The following is a 20,882-nucleotide window of genomic DNA, read 5'->3' on the forward strand; positions in this document are numbered from 1 at the left end:
GCTCCTGAAAAGCAAAAACAGCCTCAGAGGACCAATTCGTAACATCAGCGCCTTTCTTCGTCAAATCGGTCAGGGGTTTAACCACACTGGAGAAGTTGGCAATGAAACGGCGATAAAAATTAGCAAAGCCCAAAAATTTCTGAAGGCTCTTCACGGATGTGGGCTGGATCCAATCATGAATGGCTTGAACCTTAACCGGATCCAGTTCTATAGATGAGGGAGAAAAAATGAAGCCCAAAAAAGAAACCTTCTGTACTCCAAAGAGGCACTTAGACCCCTTCACAAACAAGGCATTATCACGAAGGATCTGAAATACCATCCTGACTTGTTTCACATGAGACTCCCAATCATCTGAAAAAATCAAAATATCATCCAAATATACAATCATGAATTTATCAAGATAATTCCGAAATATATCATGCATGAAGGACTGAAACACAGATGGAGCATTAGAGAGTCCGAATGGCATCACAAGGTATTCAAAATGGCCTTCGGGCGTATTAAACGCAGTTTTCCATTCGTCACCCTGCCTAATACGAACAAGATTATATGCCCCTCGAAGGTCAATCTTAGTAAACCAACTAGCCCCCTTAATCCTGGCAAACAAATCAGAAAGCAAAGGCAAAGGGTATTGGAATTTGACCGTGATCTTATTCAAGAGGCGATAATCAATACAGGGTCTCAAGGAGCCATCCTTCTTGGCAACAAAAAAAAAACCTGCTCCCAATGGTGAAGAAGATGGCCGAATATGCCCCTTCTCCAAAGACTCCTTAACATAGCTCCGCATGGCGGTATGTTCTGGCACAGACAGGTTGAAAAGTCGGCCCTTAGGGAACTTACAGCCTGGAATCAAGTCAATAGCACAATCACAGTCCCTATGCGGTGGAAGGGAACTGGACTTGGGCTCATTGAATACATCCTAGAAATCTGACAAAAACTCAGGAATTTCAGAAGAGGGGGAGGAGGCAATTGACATCAAAGGAACGTCACCATGAACCCCCTGACAACCCCAACTAGTCACAGACATAGATTTCCAATCTAATACCGGATTATGCACCTGTAACCATGGGAAACCCAGCACAATAGCATCATGCAAATTATGCAACACCAGAAAACGACAATCTTCCTGATTGGCTGGCGCCATGCACATGGTCACCTGTGTCCAAAACTGGGGTTTATTTATAGCCAACGGTGTAGCATCAATGCCCCTCAAAGGAATAGGACTCTGCAAAGGCTGCAAGGGGAAACCACAACGTCTGGCAAATTCTAAGTCCATTAAGTTTAGAGCGGCGCCTGAATCCACAAATGCCATGACAGAAAATGACGATAATGAGCAGATCAGGGTCACAGATAACAGAAATTTAGGTTGTACAGTACTGATGGTAACGGAACTAGCGATTCTCTTGGTACGCTTAGGGCAATCAGAAATAACATGAGCAGAATCGCCGCAGTAAAAACACAACCTATTCTGACGTCAGAATCCTTGTCGTTCAGCTCTAGACACAATCCTATCACACTGCATAGGCTCAGGACCCGGCTCGGAAGACAATGCCATAGTGTGCACAACTCTGCGCTCGCGCAAGGGCCGATCAATCTGAATGGCCAGAGACATAGAATCACTCAGACCAGCAGGCATGGGGAACCCCACCATAACATCTTTAACGGATTCAGAAAGACCCTTTCTGAAGATTGCCGCCAAGGCATCCTCATTCCATTTAGTCAGCACAGACCATTTTCTAAATTTCTGGCAATATGATTCTGCTGCTTCTTGACCCTGACACAGGGCCAACAAGGTCTTCTCAGCATGATCCACTGAATTAGGTTCATCATACAATAACCCAAGCGCCTGGAAAAAGGTGTCTACATTAAGCAAAGCCGGATTCCCAGGTTCCAGGGCAAATGCCCAATCCTGGGGGACACCACGCAGCAGAGATATAACAATTTTAACCTGCTGGATGGGATCACCAGAGGAGCGGGGTTTCAGAGCAAAAAAACAGTTTACAGTTATTTTTAAAGCTCAAAAAATTGGACCTGTCCCCAAAAAACAAATCAGGAGTTGGAATTCTAGGCTCTAAGACTGGAGTCTGAACGATATAATCGGAAATACCCTGTACTCTAGCAGCAAGTTGATCCACACGAGAAGCCAATCCCTGAACATCCATGCCAGCGCCAAACTCCTGAGCCACCCAGAGGTAAAGAGGGAAAAAAAACCACAACAGACTACAGAAAAAAAAATGGCTCAGCACTTTCCTTCCCTTTTTCTGAGATGCAGTTAACTCATTGTGGGCCAGTTGTACTGTTATGATCTGGTGGCCTAGGAGCAGCATGGGACGTACTCTGGAGAAGGTGGTCCCTGTACTGACCGCAGACCCTGAACTTAACACCGCAACTAGAAGTAGCCGTGGAAAGTACCTTTCACTCCCTAGACATCTCGACCCAGCTAAGGTCTAATTACCCCTAGAGATAGAAAAGGGAAAACTATCTTGCCTCAGAGAAAATCCCCAAAGGATAGACAGCCCCCCACAAATATTGACTGTGAGAGGAGAGGGAAATAACATACGCAGACTGAAATCAGAATTTAGCAAAGGAGGCCACTTCTAGCTAAATAGAAAGGATAGGACAGAGTACTATGCGGTCAGTATTAAAACACTAGAAAATATCCACCACACAGCCGGACCACAGAAAATACAAAATCTCCACATCTAACTAAAGATATGGAGGGTATATCTGCATCTCCAGAGATACCAGCTTGGCTAAACAAATCCTTATACAGACCAAGCTGGACAAGACAAAACATGGAAAAGAACTGAACAATAAGGCCCACAGCATGTGGACTACAAAAATCAAGGCCAGAACTTATCTTTGTTGAAATGAACAGAAAAGCAGGAGAGACCAGGCAGGGATGTGAATCCTCCAGGAACAATGGACAACTGGCACTGACTAAAGGGTCAAGCAAGACTAAATAGCCCAGTCAGGATTGCAAAAAGTGGATACACCTGATGAATGCTGCGATCCAGAGACAGCAGCACTACCACTTATAACCACCGGAGGGAGCCCAAGAGCAGAATTCACAACATAGCCCTCTATGCAGTATAATGGCCCACACATAGCCCTCCATGTAGTATAATGGCCCTCACATAGCCCTCCATGCAGTATAATGGCCCACACATAGCCCTCCATGTAGTATAATGGCTCACACATAGCACTGCATGTAGTATAATGGCCTTCAGATAGCCCTCCATGTAGTATAATGGCCCTCACATAGCCCTCCATGTAGTATAATGACCCTCACATAGCCCTCCATGTAGTATAATGGCCCTCACATAGCCCTCCATGTAGTATAATGGCCCACACATAGCCCTCCATGTAGTATAATGGCCCTCACATAGCCCTCCATGTAGTATAATGGCCCACACATAGCCCTCTATGCAGTATAATGGCCCACACATAGCCCTCCATGTAGTATAATGGCCCCCACATGGCCCTCTATGTAGCATAATGGCTCACACATAGCCCTCCATGCAGTATAATGGCCCACACATAGCCCTCCATGTAGTATAATGGCTCACACATAGCCCTCCATGTAGGATAATGGCCCTCACAATGTATTAAAAAATAGTCACCTCTCCCTGTTCCCCCGCTGCTCCAGTCTCTGCCAAAACAGTTGAAAGTGCAATGACGGGTGCAGAGGGTCCCGAGCAGGCGCTGGCACCGGATCTCCCTGACTCAAAGGCTCCATAGTTTACACATGTCCACTACAATTAAGGGTACACCACAAGAGCTGGGGTAGACTGGCAGGTCTGGGGTCTCGGTTTTGACCAGCGTGGCTAAAATAGGGAGATCTGTGATAGGAAAGGATGCATCTTCTGCTAGAATGTGGGTATTTGTGGCTCCTCATGGAAAAATAGGAGAAGACCCCATAGCAAATACCAAAATGGGCTGCAAATCCCAATACAGACCCCAGAACTGATAGGATGAAGGCTCCTGCTCTCTCCATATTCTGGAGTCATATCCACACGTGTTTATTGAAGCCCCCTCTGCAGGTGGTCACATTTATTGGTTCTGGCTTCAATATATGAAAGGACATTTTATTATTCTACAGAATTTCCAAGAAGAAAAACATTTCTCCTGTTCCTTCATTTTCCAGTAAAAATAGTCTTGTTATTAAACATCGGATGATTCAGATCTAGAGTCAGTGAAGGCGAGAAATTGCAATTTCGGGGATTTCGTTCCTAGAAATAAAAAAAAATAATCTATAGAGAAATTCTTCATGAAGTTGAATCCTTAGACCTCAGTGATAAATCTAGACCACGACTCCCTCCTACCACACAGCATTCATAGTACTGGGGGCTTCCTATATGGTAACTTTGGGCTTCCTCAGGCACCAGGACCGAGGATCAACTTTTTACCTCTTCCACACATTTGCCCCTTCTGTTAGAGCCATTTTTCATTTTTGATTTTTCTTTCCTTCTTATTTATATATATTTTTTTTTTTTTTCAGGACATGTTGTATTTTTCACATTTTTTACATTATGCACACTACAATATAATTTTCTGAAAAATAAGGGGGAAAAAAAAATATGAATGAAATAAAAGGGTGAAAAAAAGTTATATTCTGCCATTGATTTTTGGGTTTGTTTTCTAAGTCATTCATTGTGCAGTAAAAATGACCAGTGTGCATGATTCTTCACGTCAGCACAATTACAACGATACCAAATTTATACAGGTTAATTTTTTTTTAAGTTATTCTACTTTTATAAAGAAAAAAACTTTTTAAGAATAAAAATGTGTCTTCTTTGGCCCATATCGCTGGAGATATATGAGGACTGATTTTTTGGAGGGATGACCTGTAGTTTTTTGGCAGCATTTTGGGTACTTTTTCATAGTTTTTCCTTCAATTTTTTTTGAGAGACACGGTGTTAAAAATTTGTCTACTGTTACTTTTATTGTAATTTTTACAACTATTTTCTATAGAAATATGTAACCCTCCAGATAATCAAATAACCCATCACCAGCCTTGACCATGAGGGATGTTATTAACTGTTAACTCCCAAACTGAAGACCATAGGTGTTTCTATTAATTCACTCACTTCTCTAGGCTACCAGTATTATTGTTACTCACCTGTTCCAGATCTGAGCCTTGCTTCTCTCACCCCGGTCCACTGCACTCTGTTGTGTTCCAGATCGGGCTTTGAAGAAGGCTCAGCAAGGTATTAAGACTTTTAAGTGCTCCACAGTAGATTGTGCTATCTGTTCACAGTCTCCTGGACCTCTGCTACCTGTTCTTGGTCTCCTGACCACCTGTGGTCTCCAGGACCTCTGCTACCTGTTGCCGGCCTACTGTCAGCCTGTGGTCTCCAGGACCTCTCCGACCTGCCCACAGTCTCCTGTCCGCATGCAGTCTTCAGAACATTTGCTACTTGTTCACTGTCTGCTGTCCACCTGCAGTCTCCAGGATCTCTGCTACCTGTTCACAGTTTCCTGTCCGCCTGTGGTCTCCAGGATCTCTGCTACCTTTTCACTATTTCCTGTCTGCCTGTGGTCTCCAGGACCTCTGAAACATTTTCACGGTCTCCTGTCCATTTGTGGTATCTAGGACCTCTGATACCATTGCGCGGTCTCCTGTCCATCTGTTGTCTCCAGGACCTGTGATACCTATTCACTGTTTCTGGTCCACCTGTGGTCTCCAGGACCTCTGAAACATTTTCAAGGTCTCCTGTCCATCTGTGGTCTCCCAGACCTTTGATACATTTTTACGGTCTCCTGTCCATCTGTAGTCTCCAGGAACTCTGCTACCTTTTCATTATCTCCTGTCCGACTCTGGTCTTCAGGACTTCTGCTACCTGTTCAGTTTCCTGTCCACCTGTGGTCTCCAGGACCTCTGATACCTGTTCATGGTCTCCTTTCCACCTATGGTCTCCAGAACCTCTGTTACCTGTTCACGATCTCCTGTCCTCCTGTGGTCTACAGTACCTGTTTCCTGTGTGCCTCACTTGCTTGCTGCATTGACACCCATGACCTCTGTGCTCACCTGGACCTTGGGCTTGGAAGATCCACCTCACTAGATGAGCCTAACAGCTTTCTTCAAAAACCGTTTGCCGCCCTAGACCATCAGAGCTGTTAAAGAAATTGTGCACTACTAGGACAACTTCTTCTCATACCCCTCGCTTGGACCCGGTAACATAATAAAGCATACATTCACCTCCCGTGCTGGCGTCGTTACCACGATGTCGGCACTCGCTCTCCTCGGGGCTGTCTTGCAGTGTTTTGACACGTGACCCCAGCACACAATCAGCTCCGTCGCCACTGTCTCCACCTTGGGACAAATCGAACATGAAGAGGAAGTGAGAGATCCACTGCAAAGGCTACAGACCATAGATATTTTCATCAATGAATTTTCCACTCTAGGCCAGTAGGGTTATCATTATTAACCCTTGCACATACCCTCTACCATCAGGCATTTCCTGTGTTAGTTGGGGGCGCTCTTGTGCTGTTAGGTACGTGGTTATATCACAGGATGGTTTACGACTAAGCTGAATTTTACAGTTTTCCTAGCTGATGTACATCTTCTCATATCCATTTCATCGTATTCCTCTCCCTTGCATATAAAATCAATACCCCCACCACCTTACCATATATATAGAAGTCTATTTTCAGCTGTGGAATTCTACATGGCCTTCGTATATGGTAATATCCATAGTCCCATGATTTATTAAGGTACCGCGATAGTAATTGCTAGACCTTGTCCTGCCACTTTCGACCACATAAGTTATGACTTTGTGTCAGCCATAAAGTGGAAGATATATTGGACTCGTGATCAACAACGGACAGAAAGCGATGAGCGGATAAATCTTCTGGACGGCACCAGCGCCCCTTGGCCGGGTCCATTATCTCATGAGACCTGTACGATTCTTAGAAGTTATTATTTACGCTTCTATTATGTTTTTGAGAAGTATATGTTGTTGTATGCTGCATAGAACTTACTTAACTACTATAGTTCTAGCAAATGTCCAATTATGTTTCTGAGTTTTCCAAAAGTAAAGATGTCGTGTTGTTAAAAGATGTGTCCTCTGTTTTATTTTTTTTAGCAGAGACCATTGGATGTATTGTATTTTTTAAATATTTCTGCAATTATTTTAAACAATCTATCTTCTGCAGCTTGCAAGTGTTTCCATGCACTGCAAGCAGCTCTGTCCCCTTCATGGGCAAGTTCTCTGGCGGTTGCCTCCTCCTGTGCTCATGAGCATGTCCAGATGACCCACGCTTTCCCCCATCAATTCCCCACTCTCCATACCGTCTAACTGTCTTGGATCCAGTATTACTCTTTAAGATTGAAGGGGATTGATTCAGCATATGTGATAGGCGTATTCCACAAATTGAAAAGATCTCACCAGCATGGATATTGTCACAAACACGACCTTAAATCCAGATTCAGCGGTGGACTCTTTCTCCCCCACTCCCAGTTGCTGTGGAGGATGCACTGATCGGGCATGACCACCACAGCATTGGGATTGTCCAAATAGTCTGATCCGTAGAGAAAAGATACACAAATCCCACACCAACAAAATAAAGGGCTGTGGGTTATGTGGTAATATAGTTAAGGAACAGAATACTGGTTTCATGCAATGTCTAACCCCACATGGTCATGTGCACTCCATAAGTTTTTAGTGTTGTTTGTCCTATGCACCTTGCATTTTTGTTTTGTTTAGTTTTAGTTTAGTTGTTTAGCTTTGAGAGTATTTAAAAAAATGTAATTAAAGGTTATATCTTCTTAATCCAAAACGCTAAATACTAAATATTGTTTGGATTTCACCACTGTCTTGTATCCAGCAGAACAGTCCCGAACTTGGGGAGGTGTCCCATTGTCCCGGGAGGTCAGGGGTTTGTCCCAACTTTAACTGTATTTGTGTATCCAGAACAGTTGAATATAATGGTGGAGCCGGGAATCATAAATTCTCTGCTCCAGCATTATATCTAGATAGAACTTTTAAGGACCTTCAGGTCAGAAGACATTCTCAGATCCTGTGACTGGGCAGCAGAGTCCAGCTCAGCAGTAGAGGTACAGACATAAGGCAGGACACACAGCTGTCACGCCTGTCAGAGACGATAGGCCCAAAAAGGTTACTACCTCTGATGGACTTGGCACAAGCCACTCCATCGGGCAGATTCCAGAGGAACTCCAATCTTCACCTTTTAAGCCATTGAGCTGGATTCTCCATTTCTTCTGATTACTACACGCCCTGACACAGCGGTTCCGTGCTCCGAGTTCCTCAGGATGTCGACTATGTTGAGCTGGACTTTGTTCTATTTCACCTTTTAACCCCTGCACAGGGATCTGGTGTTTCAGTGAATTGAATTGCTTATGGAGGAGTAAACCGAGGCAAAAAGGGTAGCCAATGAGTAAAGGTCACGTCAGAGACAACATCGGAAAACAAATAGATGGTCAAAATTCAAGCAAAGGTCAGAAAATGGGAGAAATTAGGAAGACAACACAAGAGCAAGGACTAGAGCTACAAACCAGGTAAGCAGAACTCATTGACTGGTAGTAAATGTCAGAGACCAATGGGTTTAAATAGTAGGCAACCCGGCCCAGGGCTCTCAGAAGTGGTAATCAGAACTAGATAATTAACTGCATAGCTCCCTGATCTAGTGACACCCCAGAGTCCCAGGAATAAAACAGGATTGAGGCTGTCATGCATCACCCACAACACAGGCATGGTGCCACTGTAGGGGATGTGATAACTTATGTTGTTCCTTTTTCCCCAATCCCCTGTTGATATAGTGCAAATCATTATTGTGTCCATACACGGTGGTACTGCTGCACATAGAGTGTATTACCACTGTGTATATGAGTACTGCTACACCTTATGTGTATTGCTCTGTCTACATATATCTGATTGTTTACATAATTGCACATGTACTGTTGTTAGGGAAAGTAAGTGCCCCGGGTCCGTATCGTGTTAGGGGAGTAGTACCCCAAGTTGGCCAATAGATAGGGGCATCATAGATATTAGGTATAGCATAGGGAATAGTTAGAGTAGGAGGGGCACGGTAGGATAAGACAGTTAGGTCTTCCTGTTTAGTTCAGTTGGGCCAGGGTACCCGTACAGCTCACAGAGGGCTAGCTAGCCCAGGGCACGTGCCCCGCATCATTCTTCTAGGAAGAGTGAGCCCATCAGTAATATCTAGGGGGCCAGAACAAAGAACAGAGAGTACAGGATCAGCAGTGCAGTATAAGTGGGGCTGCAGCTGCTGAACAGAAGAAGGCTGAGCAAAGTGGGAGAAAGTGCGCCAAGATGTGGCAGGTTTTTGCGTGGGCTGCCATTCTCAGAACCGGGGCGAAACGGTGGGGAATGCCCCCATGGAAGGCAGAAATCCTGGACATTGAAGACACTGTGGGACCGTATAGTACGGACTGTCCCAAACACAGGCTTAGCGACAGGCAAGGGTCAGAGATACCGGTGACTCATGCTTTAACAATGTGTGCCCTCGATGCCAAGTTGCTGAGTAAACATGTTGAAGTTGAAGCAAAACCGGAATGTGACTCTTTATTCTTGGAATCGTCTACAGAGGTAACTGTCCCATGCCGGGAAGACCCTGATGGCGCAGAGGAACTGCACTGAGAGGTACACATGTTTGCATGGAGGGGGAAGGCCGGAGAGTGATAAAGGGATTGCTCTCGGCCTTGACTACTGCCCTGGCTCCCTATCCTACACCACCTAACAGCCGAAGCACAAACGGAGGCACAGGAAACTGCACACGTTATAACAGGCAACTGGGTTGTTTGTGTGGATACTTCAAACTTTTTCGGGAAGGCACTGTGAAGGTATAATGCTGTTTAGACAGAACTGTGTGGATGAAATGTGGGTGGCATCATAATGTGTCAGGAGACTGTGGTGGGCATCATACCATGTTTAGGCCAGTAGGGGGCACCTAACTGTTTTGGGGACCGAAAGGACATCATACTGTCATATGTTATACTAATATACAGTATATGCGGCTGTCATACTGTGTGAAGGGCAATATGAGGGCATCATACTTTGTTGAGGGCTGTGGTGGCATAATATTGGCTCTGTTGAAGCATTATATTTCATAGGGGCCCTGGGCATGGTATCATTCTGTGTGGGGAACAACAGAGGCATAATGCCTCGTTGGGGGTACTTCATGGGCATAATACTGTGTAGGCAGACTGTAGGGAGGAGAGCCTAGCTAACGGTCTCTCTTGCGTGTCTTGGCTGGAACCGTCGGGGCTGTCACCATTGTTTCAGGGGGAAGAGATTTCTGACCTGAGCAGTTCTGGACACCTGACTGATGGGGGCGGGTCCGACATAAATAGTGGTCTGAGCGGGAAGACTGGACACTTGGCGGGGAACGAGCTTGTGAGCAGTGAGATGGTTAGCTCCCTCTTCATGGACCCATGCCAGCTAGCTGTGCCTATATTCCTGGCTAGCAAGACTGCTGACATCTTCTACCCTCAGCCCAGAGACATCCGCACAGGGTAGTGACCAGGATAGAGTGCATACCTTGGCTCCACTTACCACCGCGGAGGCACCGCTTAGTCCCATCCTTGCGGTGCCTGCTAAGGACCGGCCCATTCCTGTGTCCGCTGGACTGTGTGCTTCTACTGCTGCCTTGCCTACTGAACTTTCTGCTTCTTCTACTGTGCCGCTGACCATCACCTCCACCCCACCGTGTGCATGGATCAGGAGATCACGTGCTGAAGAACCCAGAGGATTCGTCATCGCAAGGAGACAGTGCATCGCCCATCTGCGGGACCGGATCAGAGACATCTTGCGCCGCCGCCGAGGGATCTTCCAGCCACCTTCCTCCACCACACAGAGACTAAGATAACCTGTCATTATCTTCTGTGTTTGTCTTTCCTCCATCCGAAAATTCATAATCGTTACCCCCTGCTTATACCATCACTGTTATATATAAAGAACCTGTTAACCCTTGTTCTGCCTCCTGTGTGTCACTGCATCCTACGCACCTGCTAGCATCCTATAGGACCGTAATACTGTAAGGTGGGTTATGGGGCATCATATTGTTTGAGGTGAGGTTGTGAGGGCATTATAAGGTGCCTGTGGGAAAGTTGTGTGGCATCACACTGTGTGAGAGGAGGTTGTGGTAGCATCATACTGTGTGGGATGAGGTTGCTGGGGCATTATTCTGTGTGTGGAGTTGAGGGACATTATACTGTGTGTGGGGCATTATACTGTGTGTGATTTGTGGGGCATTATACTGTGTGTGGGGTTGTGGGGCATTATACTGTGTGTGGGGTTGTGGGGCATTATACTGTGTGAGGGGTTGTGGGGCATTATACTGTGTGTGGGGTTGAGGGGCATTATACTGTGTGTGGGGCATTATACTGTGTGGGGTTTGTGGGGCATTATACTGTGCATGGGGTTGTGGCTCATTATATTGTGCGTGGGGTTGTGGGGCATTATACCATGTGTGGGGTTGAGGGGCATTATACTGTGTGTGGTTGTGGGGCATTATACTATGTGTGGGGTTGAGGGGCATTATACTATGTGTGGGGTTGTGGGGCATTATACTGTGTGTGGGGTTGAGGGGCATTATACTGTGTGTGGGTTTGTGGGGCATTATACTGTGTGTGGGTTTGGGGGCATTATACTGTGTGTGGGTTTGTGGGGCATTATACTGTGTGTGGGGTTGAGGGGCATTATACTGTTTGTGGGGTTGAGGGGCATTATGCTGTTTGTGGGGTTGAGGGGCATTATACTGTTTGTGGGGTTGAGGGGCATTATGCTGTTTGTGGGGTTGAGGGGCATTATACTGTGTGTGGGGTTGAGGGGTATTATACTGTGTGTGGGGTTGTGGGGCATTATACTGTGTGTGGGTTTGTGGGGCATTATACTGTGTGTGGGGTTGAGGGGCATTATACTGTTTGTGGGGTTGAGGGGCATTATGCTGTTTGTGGGGTTGAGGGGCATTATACTGTGTGTGGGGTTGTGGGGCATTATACTGTGTGTGGGTTTGTGGGGCATTATACTGTGTGTGGGGTTGAGGGGCATTATACTGTTTGTGGGGTTGAGGGGCATTATACTGTGTGTGGGGTTGAGGGGCATTATACTGTGTGTGGGGTTGAGGGGCATTATACTGTGTGTGGGGTTGTGGGGCATTATACTGTGTGTGGGGTTGTGGGGCATTATACTGTGTGTGGGTTTGTGGGGCATTATACTGTGTGTGGGGTTGAGGGGCATTATACTGTTTGTGGGGTTGAGGGGCATTATGCTGTTTGTGGGGTTGAGGGGCATTATACTGTGTGTGGGGTTGTGGGGCATTATACTGTGTGTGGGTTTGTGGGGCATTATACTGTGTGTGGGGTTGAGGGGCATTATACTGTTTGTGGGGTTGAGGGGCATTATACTGTGTGTGGGGTTGAGGGGCATTATACTGTGTGTGGGGTTGAGGGGCATTATACTGTGTGTGGGGTTGAGGGGCATTATACTGTGTGTGGGGTTGTGGGGCATTATACTGTGTGTGGGTTTGTGGGGCATTATACTGTGTGTGGGGTTGAGGGGCATTATACTGTTTGTGGGGTTGAGGGGCATTATACTGTTTGTGGGGTTGAGGGGCATTATACTGTTTGTGGGGTTGAGGGGCATTATACTGTTTGTGGGGTTGAGGGGCATTATACTGTGTGTGGGGTTGAGGGGCATTATACTGTGTGTGGGGTTGAGGGGCATTATACTGTTTGTGGGGTTGAGGGGCATTATGCTGTTTGTGGGAGCAACTGAGAGCATCACATTTTATGTGGGAGCCAGGAAAAGATTTTATAGTTTTGGAACACTAATGGGCTTCACTAGGGGCACTATTTTTGTGTGGACACATATAAAGGACTGAGTAAGGTTAAGGGAGTGACTTAGTGTAAAGTAGAAATTGTCATGGCGCAGTATGTGTCCCTCTTTATTGTCTTTCAGAGTAGGCAGGGATCCCGCTGTCTGTTTCTGCACCAGACTAGTTTATGCTGAGCTGTGATCCATTGAAGCACATCTGTGTTTTCACGTGTTACCGCACTGCAGCAGTGCAAAACTGCATTGTTTTTGCTATAAATTTCAGTGAAACTTTGAACGCTGTCGTGCCGAAACCAATGATTTTTTGCACTGAGATCGGAAAACTGCATCAAAAAGAAGGCACCACGGTCACAGTTCAATCACAGGGTGTGAATACAACCTTACCCAAAGATTTCAGGTATTTGTGTCTCACAGTCCATGCCAGCTCATTTATCTGTATGTATTTTTGGATTATTGCAAATTTTTGGCAAATATTGTTTTACCTGTCAAAGCAAATGATATTAATGTCTTTCTATCCGCATTCTGGGCTGCAGACATACAGTACAGACCAAAAGTTTGGACACACCTTCTCATTTAAAGATTTTTCTGTATTTTCATGACTATGAAAATTGTACATTCACACTGAAGGCATCAAAACGATGAATTAACACATGTGGAATTATATACTTAGCAAAAAAGTGTGAAACAACTGAAATTATGTCTTATATTCTAGGTTCTTCAAAGTAGCCACCTTTTGCTTTGATGACTGCTTTGCACACTCTTGGCATTCTCTTGATGAGCTTCAAGAGGTAGTCACCGGGAATGGTTTTCACTTCACAGGTGTGCCCTGTTAGGTTTAATAAGTGGGATTTGTAGCCTTATAAATGGGGTTGGGACCATCAGTTGTGTTGAGCAGAAGTCTGGTGGATACACAGCTGATAGTCCTACTAAATAGACTGTTAGAATTTGTATTATGGCAAGAAAAAAGCAGCTAAGTAAAGAAAAACGAGTGGCCATCATTACTTTAAGAAATGAAGGTCAGTCAGTCCGAAAAATTGAGAAAACGTTGAAAGTGTCCCCAAGTGCAGTGGCAAAAACCATCAAGCACTACAAAGAAACTGGCTCACATGAGGACTGCCCCAGGAAAGGAAGACCAAGAGTCACCTCTGCTTCTGAGGATAAGTTTATCCGAGTCACCAGCCTCAGAAATCGCAGGTTAACAGCAGCTCAGATTAGAGACCAGGTCAATGCCACAGAGTTCTAGCAGCAGACACATCTCTACAACAACTGTTAAGAGGAGACTTTGTGCAGCAGGCCTTCATGGTAAAATAGCTGCTAGGAAACCACTGCTAAGGACAGGCAACAAGCAGAAGAGACTTGTTTGGGCTAAAGAACACAAGGAATGGACATTAGACCAGGGGAAATCTGTGCTTTGGTCTGATGAGTCCAAATTTGAGATCTTTGGTTCCAACCACTGTGACTTTGTGCGACGCAGAAAAGGTGAACGGATGGACTCTACATGCCTGGTTCCCACCGTGAAGCATGGAGGAGGAGGTGTGATGGTGTGGGGGGGCTTTGCTGGTGACACTGTTGGGGATTTATTCAAAATTGAAGGCATACTGAACTAGCATGGCTACCACAGCATCTTGCAGCAGCATGCTATTCCATCCGGTTTGCGTTTAGTTGGAAAGAGCTGAGATTATGGTTCGTTATGCGTTAATAAAAAAAAAAAGAAGTTGACTGTCCATAATAGTTGTATGTAGCGATGAAAAAAAAAATCAGGTTGGCAACCTTGGTACACACTTGGCTTATTCCTGACAGGCATTGTGCTGGTGGGGTTATAGAAAACATCTTCTGAAAGTGGAGAAGGGAATAGGAAGAGCAGAGCTTGTGATGTGCTCCTTCATAAGAATGCTGATACCATTTGACCACTGGTGGGAAAATGAACATACAGTTCGATCTGTGCTGGAGAAACCTCGAGACCAAAGAGTTTGAAGAAGGAAGTGGCTGAAAAAACAAACCTGAAGGTTTTAGAAAGCACTAGAAGGAAGCTCAAAGCAAATATCAACACAAAAACAATAAATTCAACTTTCGTTTTGGTACTGGAACTTACTGACATAGATGCGTTAATTGATTTTTCATGCACAGTGATGTCCATAATAGTGATGAGCGAGTGTACTCATTGCTTTGGTTTTCCTGAGCACGCTCGGGTGACCGAGTATTTATGACTGCTCGGAGATTTAGTTTTCATCGCGGCAGCTGAATGATTTACAGCTACTAGCCAGGCTGAGTACATGTGGGGGTTTCCTGGTTGCTAGGGAATCCCCACATGTAATCAAGCAGGCTAGTAGCTGTAAATCATTCAGCTGCCGCGATGAAAACTAAATCTCTGAGCAGTCATAAATACTCGGAGGTCTCCCGAGCGTGCTCAGGAAAACCAGAGCAACGAGTACACTCGCTCATCACTAGTCCATAACCTTTAAAGGGATTATCCAAGATTTCAAAAATGTTTAACTAAGCATGTGAATTCAAAGTACTGGTGGAAGAAAAAGGTGTAACCCACAAATTACTATTTTTTCTTTATTGCTCCATCCTCGGTGGTATAAGGGGAAGGGGCTCATGTGCCAGATTGCCTCAATTTAGTGTTTTTTACCAAGATTGGTGGTGTAAATTTCCAGGCAGGGAGCATTCGTGTAATTCCGCTGCTGGCAACAGAGGATCACAGTGTAGCAGCAAGAAGCCTTTTCAGGCTTTCTGTCCAGTGACTTTGCCACGACTGCCAGCCACAAGATCACAAAAATAGGAGCAATACTCTTATCTGTAAAATAAACTCTTTTATTATGTATAGTGCTGTCTCTAAGTATATAGTGTCCTCTCTTGTTTATTACATAACATCACGTCTTGTTACCTATAGCGTTGTCCCTTATTATAAAGAGTCCTCTTTTGTTATGTATAGCACCATCCCTTATAACATAGCTTTCCCTCTTATTATGTATATTCAGGACAGCCATCAGGGCATTACTGCCCTTACTGGTGTATGGAGTCCGGTGAGCAGAAAGGCCCTGGACTGGGCCCTCCCTCTTCTGCTCACCAGGCCTCAGGGGCAGAATCCTGTGGTCTCCAGGACCTCAGCTACCTGTTCATGGTCTCATGTCCTCATGTGGTCTCCAGGACTTCTGCTACCTGTTCACGGTCTCCTGTCCGACTGTGGTCACCAGGACCTCTGCTACTTTTTCACTGTTTCCTGTCCACCTGTAGTCTCCAGGACCTCTGCTTCCTGTTCACGGTGTCCTGTCCACCTGTGGTCTCCAGGACCTCTGCTATTTGTTCATGGTCTCCTGTCTACCTGTGGTCTCCAGGACCTCTGCTACCTGTTCACTATCTCCTGTCCTCCTGTGGTCTCCAGTACCTGTTTCCTGCGTGCCGCACCTGCTTGCTGCATGGACAACTATAACCTCTGTGCTCACCTGGACCTTGGAAGATCCACCTCACCAGATGAGACTAACAGCTTTCTTCAAAAACCATTTGGCACACTAGACCATAAGAGCTGTTAAAGAAGTTATCCTCTACTAGGACAACTTCTCATACCCCTCGCTTGGCCCTGATAACATAATAGCTCTGGCGCCACTGTCTCCACCTTCGGTCAAATCGAACATGAATAGGAAGTCAGAGATCCACTGCAAAGGCTACAGAATGTAGACATTTTCATTAATGAATTTTCCACTCTAGGCCAGTAGAGTTGTTATCATTATTAACCCTTGCACATACCCTCTACCATCAGGCATTTCCTGTGTTAGTTGGGGGCGCTCTTGCACTATTAAGTACGTGGTTATATCATAGGATGGTTTACGACTAAGCTGTATATTACAGTTTTCCCAGCTGATGTAAATCATCTCATATCCATTTCATCGTATTCCTCTCCCTTACATCTAAGATCAATACCCCCACCACCTTACCATATATATAGAAGTCTATTTTCAGCTGTGGAATTCTACATGGCCTTCGTATATGGTAATATCCATAGTCCCATGATTTATTAAGGTACCGTGGTAGTAATTGCTAGACCTTGTCCTGCCACTTTCGACCACATAAGTTATGACTTTGTGTCAGCCATAAAGTGGAAGATATATTGGACTCGTGTTCAACAACGGCCAAAAAGCGATGAGCGGATAAATCTTCTGGACGACACCAGCGCCCCTTGGCCGGGTCCATTATCTCATGAGACCTGTACGATTCTTAGAAGTTATTATTTATGCTTCTATTATGTTTTTGAGAAGTATATGTTGTTGTATGTTGCATAGAACTTACTTAACTACTATAGTTCTAGCAAATATCTAATTATGTTTCCAAGTTTTCCAAAAGTAAAGAGGTCGTATTGTTAAAAGATGTGTCCTTTGTTTATTTTTTTTTCATCAGAGACCATTGGATATATTGTATTATTTAAACATTTCTGCAATTGTTTTGAGCAATGTATTTTCTGCAGCTTGCAAGTGTTTCTGCGACGCCGACCAAGGCCATGGGGTACTCGGAACCAGGTCGGACAGTTCTTTTGTCGGAGTCACGGTGCCATGACCCGACTCCGAGGGCCTGGGTGTGCAATAAAAATGCAAGGGGGAAAGTTATATGGGATTGATTCGTGACGCCACCCATGGTGTTCGGCAACAGATAACCGTCGCTGCGGTCCAGGTCCACTGGGGCCGATGGTGACGCAGCCAAGATGGTACAGTTCCCCACGGGTAGAGTGGAGCTCCAGGGCAGATAAAACAGGTGGTTCAGGTGGTGGTGAACATTGGGGTGTGGAGAATAAGCATGGGACACAGAAAAATACAGTTTTCTTTACCTTTACTTCTTGGTAGATGAACATGCAATCCGGGGTACCAGTTACCAATGACAGAAAGAGTCCGGCTAGCCTGGAAGAATTCAGAGGGTCCACCTTACCAGGTGGGGTTGGAGGCCTTCCTGCTGCGCTCCCTTTTTGTGTCCCTGCTGCCTGTAGCTAAGCTGCGGCCCCGCGTGTTGGCTTTGTCCTGTTTGGCAGACAGCGCAAGCCTATCACAGGCACTGCCTTTTCACTGGCAGCCCCGGGCTCTTGGTCTGCTGCGGTGCCTCCGGGTGTTCGGTGTGGCCAGGGAGCTTGCATTCCCTTGCCCTCCAGATTCAGCTGTCGGGGCGTACAGCACCTGCACAGCCAAGGACTCTGGCGTCCTTCTTCTCAGCGCTTCGCTCCGGGGTCAGCTCTGCCATCCCCAGAGCCCTTGTCTCTCCTCCTCTCTCTCTCCTCTCCTCACACTCACCAATTAACTCCATCTCACTCCTGTTTCCATAACAACAATTCACTCCCAACTGTCACTCTTCACTTATCTACTTCCTCCACCCACACCCTCTACCTAGTTCCCCCTCCAGCCTGTGATGGTGCCCTCCCTAAATAGGGTCCGCCCAGATCCCCTGGCCTGTAGTGGTGTGGTGTTGGATGATAGTATGCGGGTACCGGATAGTGTCCCCTCCTACCCGAGAGTGGGATACCACACCTCTGGCTGAGGTGCAGTACCTCTGTGGCGACTGGACCCTCAGGGGCACTACATTTCCATGCACTGCAAGCAGCTGTGTCCCCTTCATGGGCAAGTTCTCTGGCGGTTGCCTCCCCTGTGCTCATGAGCATGTCCAGATGACCCACGTTTCTCCTCATCAATTCCCCACTCTCCATACTGTCTAACTGTCTTGTATCCAGTAGTACAGTTCTGAACTTGGGGAGGTGTCCCATTGTCCTGGAAGGTCTGGGGTTTGTCCCAACTTTAACTGTATTTGTGTACCAGAACAGTTGAATATAATGGTGGAGCAGGGAACCATAAATTCTCTGCTCCACTATTATATCTGGATAGAACTTGCAAGTACCATCTGTCAGAGGCCATAGGCCCAAAAAGGCTACTTCTTCTGATGGACTTGGCACAAGCCACTCCATCTGGTCTTACAACAGGATCCAGTAAATTGCTTCCGCGGAAGGAGTGAATTGAATTGACTTGCTTATGGAGGAGTAAACCAGGGGCAAGAAGGGTAGCCAATGAGTAGAGGTCACGACAGGGACAACATCGGAAAACAAATAGATGGTCAAAATTCAAGCGAAGGTCAGAAAATGGGAGAAATCAGGAAGACAACACAAGAGCAATGGCTAGAGCTACAAACCAAGTAATCAGAACTCATTGACTGGTAGTAGAAGTCAGAGACCTATGGGTTTAAATAGCAGCAGCCGAGCCCACGGCTCTTAGAAGTGGTAATCACAACTACAGTAGATCCCTGATCTAGTGACACACAAGAGTCCCAGGAATAAAACAGAATTGAAGCTGTCACGCATCACCTGCAACACAGGCACAGTGCCGCCTAACTGTTGAGGCACAAATGGAGGGACAGGAAATGGCACAGGTGTTATAACAGGCAAGAGGGTTGCTTGTGTGGTGACTTCAAACATTTTTTGGAAGGCACTGTACAAGTATTATACTGTCTAATGAGAAATGTGTGGGTGAAAGGTAGGGGGTATCATAATGGGAGACTGTGGTGGGCATCAGACCATGTTGGGGTCAGTGGGGGGCATCTAACTGTGTTGGGAACAGAAAGGAAATCATACTGTTATATGTTATGCTATCATATATGGGGATGTCATACTGAGTGAAGAGAAATATGAGGGCATCATACTTTGTTGGTGTGTGATGGTGGCATCATATTCTCACTGTTGGAGAATCATATTACATGGGGCACTGGGCATGGAATCATTCTGTGTGGGTAACAATGGGAGCATAATACTTTATTGGGGGATTGTGTGGGTATAATACTGTGTAGGTGGACTGTGGGGCCATCCTACTGTAAGTGGAGTTATGGGGCATCATACTGTATGAGGTGAGGTTGTGGGGGCATTATAAGGTGCGTGGGGGGAAATTGTGGGGCAATTAATACTGTATGGGGACATCATATTGTATGGAGGGAGGTTGTTGGAACATCATGCTGTGTGAGAGGAGGTTGTTTGGGCACAATACTGTGTGTTGGGGGGGGTTGTAGGGACATCATACCTTATAGAGGGAGGCTGTTGGGGCATCATACTGTATGGGAGGAGGTTGTTTGGGCACAATACTGTGTGCGGGATTGTAGGGACATCATACTGTATGGAGGAAGATTGTTGGGGCATAATATTGTGTGGGAGGAGGTTGCTTGGGCACAATAATGTGTATGAAGTGCTGTAGGGACATCATACTCTATGTAGGAAGGTTGTTGGGGTATTATACTGAGTGGGAGGAGGTTGTTTGGGCACAATACTGTGTGTGCGGGATTGTAGGGGCATCATACTGTATGGAGGGAAATTGTTGGGGCATAATAGTGTGTGGGAGGAGGTTGCTTGGGCACAATACTGTGTATGGAGTGTTTTAGGGACATCATACTCTATGTAGGAAGGTTGTTGGGGTATTATACTGTGTGGGAGGAGGTTGTTTGGCCATTATACTGTGTGTGGGGTTGAGGGGCATTATACTGTGTGTGGGGTTGTGGGGCATTATATTGTGTGTGGGGTTGAGGGGCATTATACTGTGTGTGGGGTTGTGGGGCATTATATTGTGTGTGGGCTTGAGGGGCATTATACTGTGTGTGGGGTTGAAGTGCATTATCCTGCATGTGGGTGCCAGGAAAATGATTTTATAGTGTTGGGACACTAATAGGCTTCACTAGGGGCACTATTTTTGCAGCAGTGCAAAACTGAATTGTTTTTGCTGTTGCCACAATCAATAGGAATTGTGGGACAAATTTTGGTGCCATTTTTAACCACTTCTTGAGTGAAAATGAAAAATCTTTGGCTAAAACAAAATTTTGTTGGTAAAAATATAGTTATTTTTTTCTTCTCTGACCAATGGTATACAATTCTGTGACACACCTGTGGTGTCAATATGATCACTGCACCCCTAGATAAATTCATAGAGAGGTGTAATTCGTAAAATGGGGTCACTTATGGAGGGTTCTGCTGTTTTGGCACTTCATGGGCTCTCCCAGTGGGTCATGGCACCTGCAAACCATAACAGGAAAATTTGGCGCTCCTTCCCTTCTGACCTT

At 45.7% G+C, this 20,882-nt stretch overlaps 2 long non-coding RNA genes across 2 annotated transcripts in view; one reads left to right on the forward strand and one right to left on the reverse strand.

Annotated features, from left to right (window-relative positions):
• Positions 1-4,092: 4,092 nt before the first annotated feature.
• The window catches only part of LOC143793666 (uncharacterized), a 65,745-nt gene continuing 48,955 nt past the window's right edge, over positions 4,093-20,882 (reverse strand). Inside the window, exons 4-6 of the long non-coding RNA XR_013220183.1 lie at positions 6,203-6,316; positions 6,032-6,117; positions 4,093-4,232 (exon numbers count right to left, since the gene is read on the reverse strand). This is a non-coding gene — a long non-coding RNA (uncharacterized LOC143793666). The remainder of the gene's footprint in view (positions 4,233-6,031; positions 6,118-6,202; positions 6,317-20,882) is intronic.
• On the forward strand, positions 8,186-10,985 carry LOC143793665 (uncharacterized). The gene is made up of 3 exons (XR_013220181.1): positions 8,186-8,521; positions 9,571-9,626; positions 10,707-10,985. It is a non-coding gene; the product is annotated as an uncharacterized LOC143793665 (long non-coding RNA).

Source organism: Ranitomeya variabilis, chromosome 1 (genome assembly GCF_051348905.1).
Source record: "Ranitomeya variabilis isolate aRanVar5 chromosome 1, aRanVar5.hap1, whole genome shotgun sequence".
In the NCBI taxonomy this organism is placed as follows: domain Eukaryota; kingdom Metazoa; phylum Chordata; class Amphibia; order Anura; family Dendrobatidae; genus Ranitomeya; species Ranitomeya variabilis.